The following is a 10,957-nucleotide window of genomic DNA, read 5'->3' on the forward strand; positions in this document are numbered from 1 at the left end:
GATTGCAAAATAAACGGATCACAAGATGTAACAAAATAGATCTTATTATTTATTTATCACCAAACAGAAAACAATAAACTTGCAGAAAAGATGGTATACCGCAAACATGAGGTGCAAACATTTGTACACCATATCCGGATTTCGACAATTAATGTCTCTTCAATGATGTTAGGAATCGAAACGGTATTTGGAAGGCCATATAATTTACCTCAATTTAGGATAGACTAGTGAATTTTGAAAGAGTCAAAATAGGATGATCGGATCATATAAACCCGAATATATATACAAGTCTAAATTGAAAACGACGTTCAAACCTATGATTGCGTTGGATAAAAACCGCAATTTTTATACGTGTGCATGCAAAACAATTTCCTTGGTAGAGGGGTCTTAATACAGCACAAACAACATTTTCCAAAAGAACAAAAAAGTAAAAAAATATATTTTAACAAAATGCATTTGACTAGCAGGTCGAACAACGGCTGTTCTTAAACCTAGCTGACTGCCATTGGAGATGGCTAAATAAACGTATAACTAGATGTAACAAAATGGATCTTTACTATTAATTTAATACCAAACAGAAAACAATAAACTTGCGGAAAAGATGGTATACCGCAAACAAAAGGTGCAAAAATAAGAACACCATATCCGGATTTTGACAAGTAATGTCTCTTCAGTGATGTTAGGAATCGAAACGGTAATTGGAAGACCAAATAATTTACCTCAATTTATGATAGGCTCTTGAATTTTGAAGAGTCGAAATAGGATGAACGGATCATATTAACCCGAAGGCAAATATAATACGAGCCCAAACGAATAAATATAAACAAGTCTAAATTGAAAACAACGTTCAAACCTATGATTGCGTTGAATAATATACAAGTCTTAATTGAAAACAACGGTGAACTTATTCCCGATTGTGACTGTTTTGCTGAGTGTGAATTCGCATTGCTATAAGACGTGTCACGGTACTTTTCTATCCAAAATTCATATATTTAGTTTTGATGTTATATTTGTTATTCTCATCGGATTTTGTCCAATGTCTTATCATTTGTAGTTGTAAATCTTATTTTTTTTTCTGTTGTATTCTTGTGTTATGGTAAAGATAATTAATCATCCAGTTCATTAATTAGATTTTAGTTTGGGTCAACTAAATTACTACGATATATTTGGTTTACAGTTTGATTTAGAAGAAACACCGACATAGCTAGATAATACTATTAATTATCTAATTACTACCACATTTTATATTAATTAGTATTGTAATTTTCATTGTTATTAATAAATGTTATATGAGTATTATAAACCAAATCTTGAATTCTATCTTAATTCTATCCTATTTTGGGGAAATTTCAGAAATTCAAATGTGACGTCACCTTTTTTTTTGCGTTGATCACTTTGGCTAACTCGGCTGTGATTTTTTATGTGCTGGTTTATGTTGTTTTATGTATCCGTTTTTATTCTGTAGTTAGTCACCACTTCGGTGTTATCATGTATATCTATTATATAGTCAGTTTTATAAATTTACTGTTTGCAAAAGTATGAATTATTCTAAATACTAAGGATTTTCTTAACCCAGACATTTTGGAACTTTTGGTCCTCAATGCTCTTCAACTTTGTACTTGTTTTGGCTTTAGTACTTTTTTTATCTGAGCGTCACTGGTTAGTCTTGTGTGGACGAAACGCGCGTCTTGCGTATTAAATTTTAAACCTGGTACCTTTTGTTAGCTATTATTCGTATGTTTCTCTGTCCTATATGTTCTCCCATTTATTTGTATTGTATTCCTGTCATGTGATGTTGTCATTTTAATGTTATATTTAACATTGCCATAAAAGCGGGAGGTTTGGCTAGCCACAAAACCAGGTTCAACCCGCCATTTTTTTCTAAAAAAATGTCCTGTACCAAGTCAGGAAAATGGCAATTGTTATCATATAGTTTGTTTCTGTGAGTGCTGCATTGTCGTTTTTGTTTATTTGTGTATTTCTCTGTCCTGCATGTTCTTCCATTTATTTTTATTGTAGTCCTGTCATGTAATGTTGTCATTTTGTGTTATATTTAACATTGCCATAAAAGCGGGTGGTTTGGCTAGCCACAAAAACAGGCTCAACCCGCCATTTTTTTTCTTAAAATGCCCTGTACCAAGTCAGGAAAATGGCCATTGTTATATTATAGTTCGTTTCTGTTTGTGTTACATTTAAATGTTGTGTTTCTGTTGTGTCGTAGTTCTCTTATATTTGATGTGTTTCCCTCAGTTTTAGTTTTTTACCCGGATTTGTTTTTTTTCTCAATCGATTAATGAATTTCGAACAGCGATATACTACTGTTGCCTTTATTTATTCAAACCTATGATTGCGTTGGATAAAAATTTCAATTTTTATACGTGTGCATGCAAAACAAATTTCTTGGTAGAGGGGTCTAAATACAGTACAAATAACATTTTCCAAAAGACTGAAAAAGTATATTTTACCAAAACGCATTTGACTAGCAGGCCGAACAACGGATGTTCTTAAACCCTGCTATATACTTTTTCACTCTTTTGGAAAATGTTGTTTGTGCTGTATTATGTATATATATACTTTTTCACTCTTTTGGAAAATGTTGTTTGTGCTGTATTTAGGCCCCTCTCTCTCTATATATATATATACTTTTTCACTCTTTTAGAAAATGTTGTTTGTGCTGTATTCAGACCCTGTTTTGTGCTGTATATATATATGGTGATCCGATGGATAAAATCTGTCGTAGAGTTGTCACTGGTTCAGACGTACTTATAATATAATTATTTCTGTGACTGTATCCTACATTAATTTGTATGATCCTCTACGATAGATAATTCAGCTGATCTGTAATATTCCATCTTCATGCCTTATATATCATGTTCTGTGTTACGACGCTAGATAAAAACTGACAAGGAAAGGTAACACCCGGCCGCCAAAAGCTGGATTTTGTCGAGCCTAGGGTGTCGAGTGGTCCAGCGCGCCGGTCATAGTGCAAGGCGATTTGGTGCCACGATATCTCATTAGCATGAGTTCGAATCCCGACCAGGTAAGAACAAAAATTTGCTTCCGCAAATTTACAGATCTAACATTGTTGGGCTGTTATTTAGACGAATTATATATACAAAATATGTTTTCAGCCTTGTATCACCATCGATCACTGTTGATCCGATGGATAAAATCCGTCGTAGAGTTGTCACTGGTTCAGACGTACTTTTAATATAATTATTTCTGTGATTGTATCCTACAATAATTTGTAAGATCCTCTACGATAGATAATTCAGCTGATCTGTAATATTCCATCTTCATGCCTTATATGTCATGTACTGTGTTACGACGCTAGATAAAAATTTGACGAGGAAACTGACAGAATGTGTTTTCAGCCTTGTATCACCATCACTGGATAAAATCTGTCGTAGAGTCGTAAAATCTGTCGTAGAGTTGTCACTGGTTTAGACGTACTAATATATATATGTGTAGCATGGTTCGAAACCCGGCCAGGGAAGAACAAAAAATTTGCTTCCGCAAATTTACAGATCTAACATTGTGGGACTGTTGTTAAGACAAATTATATATATTGTCGAAGTCCGGATATGGTGTACAAAAACCTTTGCACCTTTTGTTTGCGGTATATCATCTTTTCCGCAAGTTTATTGTTTTCTATTTAGTATCAAATTTATAATTAAGATCCATTTATTACATCGGTGATCCGTTTATTTGGGAATCGTCAATGGCAGTCAGCAGGGTTTAAGAACATTTGTTGTTCGACCTGTTAGTCAAATGCGTTTTGTTAAAATATACTTTGTCACTTTTTTGGTCTTTTGGAAATTGTTGTTTGTGCTGTATTTAGACCCCTCTAACAAGACAGTTGTTTTGCATGCACACGTATAAAAATAGCGGTTTTTATCCAACGCAATCATAGGTTTGAACGTTGTTTTCAATTTAGACTTGTTTATATTTTTTCGTTTGGGCTTGTATTATATTTGCCTTCGGGTTTATATGATCCGTTCATCCTATTTTGACTCCTCAAAATTCAAGAGTCTATCCTGAATTGAGGTAAATTGTATGGCTTTCCAAATACCGTTTCGATTCCTAACATCACTGAAGAGACATTAATTGTCGAAATCCGGATATGGTGTACAAAAACCTTTGCACCTTTTGTTTGCGGTATATCATCTTTTCCGCAAGTTTATTGTTTTCTATTTAGTATCAAATTTATAATTAAGATCCATTTATTACATCGGTGATCCGTTTATTTGGGAATCGCCAATGGCAGTCAGCAACGTTTAAGAACATTTGTTGTTCGACCTGTTAGTCAAATGCGTTTTGTTAAAATATACTTTTTCACTTTTTTGGTCTTTTGGAAATTGTTGTTTGTGCTGTATTTAGACCCCTCTAGCAAGACAGTTGTTTTGCATGCACACGTATAAAAATAGCGGTTTTTATCCAACGCAATCATAGGTTTGAACGTTGTTTTACATATATATATATATATATTTTAAAAAATTGCCAAAACAACAAAGAATTACATGGTAATAATGTTTACCCTTTCAATCGTCATATTGACTTTTTTTCTTTTCAGTTTAACTACTAGTATATATATCTGTGCATGAGGAGTTTGCAATAAATACATATTTGCAACGATATATATAAAAGATAAATATTGAAATGAGATGAACTAATGTTAATACAAATATATATCAAACACATTAACTAACCACTAGCGGTTCCACTTTAACTGATATAATTACAAACTAATACATGTTAAACAAGCAGAAGTCAATATACAATGTATCATGACGGAGGGGCGTCATGTTTGGCTAAGGGTTATTAATTATAATGATCAAATTATGTCTATAAAGTTGTTTATATTTCTTCCCTTGAATAATACTGTTGTACTTGCACTTTTAACAGGACGGGGACACTCTCTTACATTCAGCTGCGGAAGGTGGAAATATCGACATAGTTAAATTGTTTTTTAAAAGACTTGGTCAAGATCCGAACACAGTAAATAAGGTATGGATTGTAGGTTTTAATAGGATTGTTATATCGGCTCAGACAACCATAAAATGTAATAGTCACAGAATATTGCTTGGAAAATGTATACACATTTTTGCACCATTCGAAAATCTTACAAACCGTTCAATAAAGCATAACAAACAGAATGCGTAGACAAAATATATATTAGCTTAGTTACTGTTAGCTGTAATAGTGTGATTAGATATGGACTAGGAAGTTAATAATGACATAAACGGTACCAACTTTTCTACACAAGAAGAATATTTTAGAAATCAATGATGCTCGAGGCCAACCTATCAAAAAAGTGTTATGTTTATACAAACGCAGAAGAGGTAGTAAGTTATCAGATCTTTTCTTTTCTTTGGTTTGTTTTTTTAATATGTTTCATTTGCACAGATCAATACATAATTATTTTTTATACATGGAAACAATAATTTCGTTTCTATTGCTATGACATATATCCCAAAATATTTTTATAAATAAGTACACGTATTAATTAAATAAGAATAAGAAGATGTGAATATTTGTATATGTATAAAGAATAATTACGTGTTAGTTATATACATTTACCATTGCATACTAACAAACAGTTATACAGCATGAAGGAAACCAATTTATATGAATTAAAGTTTTTAAACTTTTAAATAAATATCTTGTATTATTATTTAAAAAAAAGACAGAAATTCCCACAAGTACAATAGTCAATCGATAGATTATTTTTTCAAATAAAATTATAGTTATCTTTAATTACAATGATAAATTGAATGGTTTGATTTTTTTTTTATTTATTTGTATTGTTTTCCTAGTGTTTTGTTTTCATCTGCAATTGTTTTAAACAATCATTGTTATCATTGTATATAAACTTAGTGTAATCATTCAGCTCAGCTTTGGGCGCTGTGATTAGCAAAAAACATTATTCTATTCTATTCTATTCTATGATTAAGGTTATGATTAGTTTATCCTCATTATAGTCATACATAATGCATATTTGGATTATCAAACAATATACAGTTTATGAAGTTTCATACATTCCACTGATGCTACAATAACCACTTAACCAAAAGCATATCAATTATTCAGTGTTATGTATGGCCTACAAATAGCAATAATAGCACCGAAAAGCTATTCTTCCGGATGGTCGGAAGAATAGACACTGCATGTTTTTTTTTTGCGTTCAGATCGGGATGATCAGTGAAAACTATATTGTATCTTTTATCTTCTGCTGAAAATATTAAGATGAACAATTTCTCTATCTTGTCTTTTTAAATCTATTTTAACACCTTAAGGAATGGTGTAAAAAATCTTTTTTACCTCATTTTGTATTCTGTTTTTTGATTTTTTAATGTTTTCATTGAATAATTATTATTTATATGAATTCACTTGCAAACTATAAACACAGTCTTATAAACATTGTGTGTAGCCAAATTGTCAATTAGATACATACACGTAATGTATATTGCAAGTAAAAACCCTAAGAGTCATTTTAGCATATCATGCATATCTTCAAATCGCATTTCTTTTCAGTACTGTCCTATTCCAATGTAGTATATTATACTACTCTATAGAACGGCTCCGATATTCTCTAACATTTAGCCTTGATACTGTGTCACTTGTTATTTATACATTTTGATAAATGATCAGGACGTACATCCCTCCCAGCAGGTGCCTTCTGATAAAATAACTCAGATGTGTGCCAATGAAAATTGTATCCTAAATGATCCATAATATCATGTGTACAAAGGCTAATGTATTTAATTCTTTCGAATGTATGTTCATTTTTGTTTTGCCGAACCGCAAAAATGCATATGAAAAACAAATAAAATATAGGTACCTTGTTCATACGCAATCGTCATTAATTGTCTTCTTGTTGGAATGCTTCTTTTAAATCTAAAGTGACTGTAGGTTATTAAAATCTCTATTCTTAAATTTAAATGAATGACATCAAAATATGTAACGGAGATGAAAAATCAGTTTTATTAAACAAACCCGTTACCATAGTATCAGACACAAATGATGGGAGTAATTTGCTATGAGGCAAAGCGGAATATTTTTCAGCGGTGTAGATTGTCAGTGTTGTAATATGATTTCCGCATCAATAGCATAGCATGTGCAAGTTGTATTGTACACAGGCTAGTGACAGAATTATTCTATTAATTATTGTCATAGTTATCAGTTTGTATTAGGAACTTGATCTCTAATCTCACGCCCTAAGATTTCCAAACAGACTACATTGTGTTTACAGAATATATAAACTGTTAATGAATTCGTAATTGACCAATACATGCATTATTTGATATGTCATAGACTGTTACAATAGTACCAACTATATGGATTCTTTCTTGTGCATTACACCTGACTTTATAAAGGTTATTAGTCATATTTGATTTATCTACTCCTTGTGTATATTAATACCCATAGTTAAGGGATTCGAACCCACCCCTCATCAAAAGTAGTACTCATCTTTTGAAAAAAAAATGTAGTATTAGAGGCTTTTAAATTTTGTTACGCATTTGCATTGTTTTATTGTTTTATTGTTTTGAAAGAAGTTTTTGCTTTTTAATTATAAACCTTTCTACATAAATTAATTTATCACACGTACAAATTAAAGGAAGGGATATTCATGAACCATGTTCATTTAGGTATACATTTAATTGTTAATTCATCGCACTCAATTTATTTGGGTTGTCGAGTTTGCAATCCAAAATGATTTAAATAAATACCTAAATTAGGATTTATCGATTTTCCGACATACTATTGAACATTTAAAATAACTTCTAAACATTGAACATTGGTTGTAGAAATAACTTTTTTCTGTTTAATTTTCTATTTCAAAGTTCAACTTAGGCATTCGGCTTCCATAAGTTATTCCTAAAGTCACTAACATATTTAGAGACAAATTGTTTCAGTGATTGATGGATATTTATTTCTCAATGTCCAGTGTCCAGTGGCAAATGTTTAGGATGGGGAGTTGTTTTAGACTAGCTCTATACTTAATAGAAACATGATATATCTTGGTATCAGATTATTATATGTGTTCATGATGTTTGTTCTAATCTAAAAATGGCAGGCCAACATTCGATAGGAAATCTACTTATCCGCCATATAAAAAAACAAAACTTTTAAATAAATTTGTCAATCCAATTATAGCATGTATAAGGTTGTTAGTTGATGAGTACCGCATACTTTGTGTTCTTGATAATAGGTGGTAGTTGTTATATGAGCGTAAACATGTAATACAAATTATAAATTATAGGAAGACACATACAATTTGTCTTTCGATTTTTTGGTTAATGTGTAGGGAAATATAATATTACAAACTTTTCTTCGCCCTTTTTAAAATTAAATATCCATGATTAGTTTACATAAACAAAATTGAAATCAATGATTTTTCCTGGCCTGGAGTTGTTATATCAGAAACTGGACACATTGGGTATTATCATCTGTTATGTTAACAATCTCCGTTTTTTTTATTCAAACATCTTTTTGCTAAGTAATATTATCTGTCTCTTTATCAGCATGCGATGAAAGATTTACAGTTCTAGGAAACTATTTCATAATTGAGATATAAGAAATTTTCACTCTGAAGGGTTTAGCTTTAAAACTGAGTAAGGTCAAAGGATTATACAACAAAAACATGTAATGAACATATCTTATGCGTAAAAGGAAAACGAGATGAAATATTTACAAACATGAATTCCCCACAGATCAAAATATCAATGCAAAATATTTGTATTTCAAAAGACATGTAAGAATTAGAAAATGAAGAAACGTAAGCAACACAGAAAAATGAGAGCGTGATATACAAATTAGTATTTTAAATTTTAACTTATAATAATGAGTTGTCTTCCTTTAAACTTCGTTTAAGACAAAAGTTGTTATTTTCAATGTCCGATTTGACAAGAAGTGTCTAGGAAAGACAACTGTACTCTGATCCTGTTATGAAATTTCATAATATTATGGTATCTCCTCTTTGCCGCGACAGATCGTTTTGATATTATTTTTCCTAATAGTAGTACATAACAAGTACACTGTAAAAATCTTATGGAGAACGTTCAAGTGTTTATTTTTATTTACATTTATTGTCTTAAATAAGGCACTAAACAGATGCAGATCCATGATTTTGAAAAAGGGGCCTTCCAAACTAGGCAACGTTTGTAATTGGACTTGTAAAACGTTTGTGCATTATTACTATTATTTTGATATACATTTGCACATTCGTAAATGTACAATCTGTCGATGCCTGTAACATGGCATTGTACAAGGTCATGTTTTCTCGGAGTGATTATGACGTCTTTTCACTAAATTCATTGGATGTTGGATATGCACTGACTGATAATTTAGTCTTAGATGCATGCTTTTTTATTAGTTGTTATTGGCTTTGAGCTTTAAGTTTAGCCTTTTTCAGCAGGGTATTATAGTTTGTTCGTATGTTGAACTGTTATACTACTGTCCCAGATTAAGGAGAGGGTTGGCACCTTCAAACTTGTTTAACCCCGCCAAATTATGGATATGCCTAGGTCTGTAATTCAGAGGTTGTCGCAGCGTTACATATTTGATTTTCGTTCATTATTTTGTACATTATTTAGGCCATTAGTTTACTCGTTTAAATTGTTTCACATTTGTCATTTTGGGGCCTTTTATAGCTGATTTTGCTCATTGTTGATGGCCAAACGGTGACCCGTAGTTGTTTATGTCTGTGTCATTTGGTCTCTTGTGGAGAGTTGTCTCATTGGTAATAATATTGTTTTTCTTTTGATATAAACCAATGTTTAGTGACCACCTAGCATATATTTGAGTGTCAATAGGCATATACATAAACATTGTATTTGGTTAACTTACTATCCTATCAAAAACATAAGGTTGTATATGAAATAACTCAGGTACACTAATCACTAAAATCACTGTTTTTTTGCTTAAAAACATCTTTGCCCTAAGATTCTTGTCAGAGGGGATGGGATGGGGCGTGATAGGTATTTAAATAAAATGATTTATAGATTAGGATACAAAACTTTGAATACTGTGAAAAGTTAGAAGGTTATATGAATGAAATAAGCCTGTAAAGTTGGCTTGCTTCAAATCAAACCATGCTTTTCAACACTTTTATTGATAACTGTCTCCTTGAAATTCATGTAATCTGGATAAGTAATGTATGGGAACTTAAATATTTTTTATACATAAATACTTATGTCACATGTACTGTAGATCTATGGTTGTCATTTATATTTTAAGTAGATACCAAGCTTGGATTTAATTATGCCCAGCTACAAATATGGACGGATTATATAGATATACCCTTGTCCGTAGGTACAAACGTACACCCCTATCCGTTAAAGTTTTGCATTTAGCCCCATTTTTTAGACATTTATGGTAATATCGATGATATTTATTCAGCACAGCCATCTTGTATACTAGCATCACAACACATTATTAGAGTCATTATGACCTACATGCCATGCTTTTGTGTCTTTGGTTAAGTATTGTGTTAAGGTTAATTTCCCAGAAACCTTAAGTGATATTTCAAGGTTTTATTATCACTACAATATTCTTTTATAGTACCACACTGCTTAACAACAATATGATCACTGTGAGCTATATTTAATTGCAGGACATCCAGTGTCTTACATACATATTTCTAGGTAATTCAAATCTAACACACTATTGAACCTAAATTATTTTATGTGTGTTATTTCAAAAGCATAATGAGTTTTACTCTATACTGTATGCATGGTTTAAATGCTTCCATTGTTGAAGGTCAAAGTAGTGGTGTTGTCGTTGATAATGTGTTTGAAATGACTGGTGTATCAAGTTAAACTATCTCATGTATCAATTTTATATAGATAATCAGGAGTACTCCTATGGAATGATAGAATAATTTGACTATATCAAACTTAGGTATACATGACTACCTCCTATAATTCATTATACAACAACTATAGAAGCTGTTCTG

Source organism: Mytilus californianus, unplaced genomic scaffold (genome assembly GCF_021869535.1).
Source record: "Mytilus californianus isolate M0D057914Y unplaced genomic scaffold, xbMytCali1.0.p SCAF_8, whole genome shotgun sequence".
NCBI classification, from domain to species: domain Eukaryota; kingdom Metazoa; phylum Mollusca; class Bivalvia; order Mytilida; family Mytilidae; genus Mytilus; species Mytilus californianus.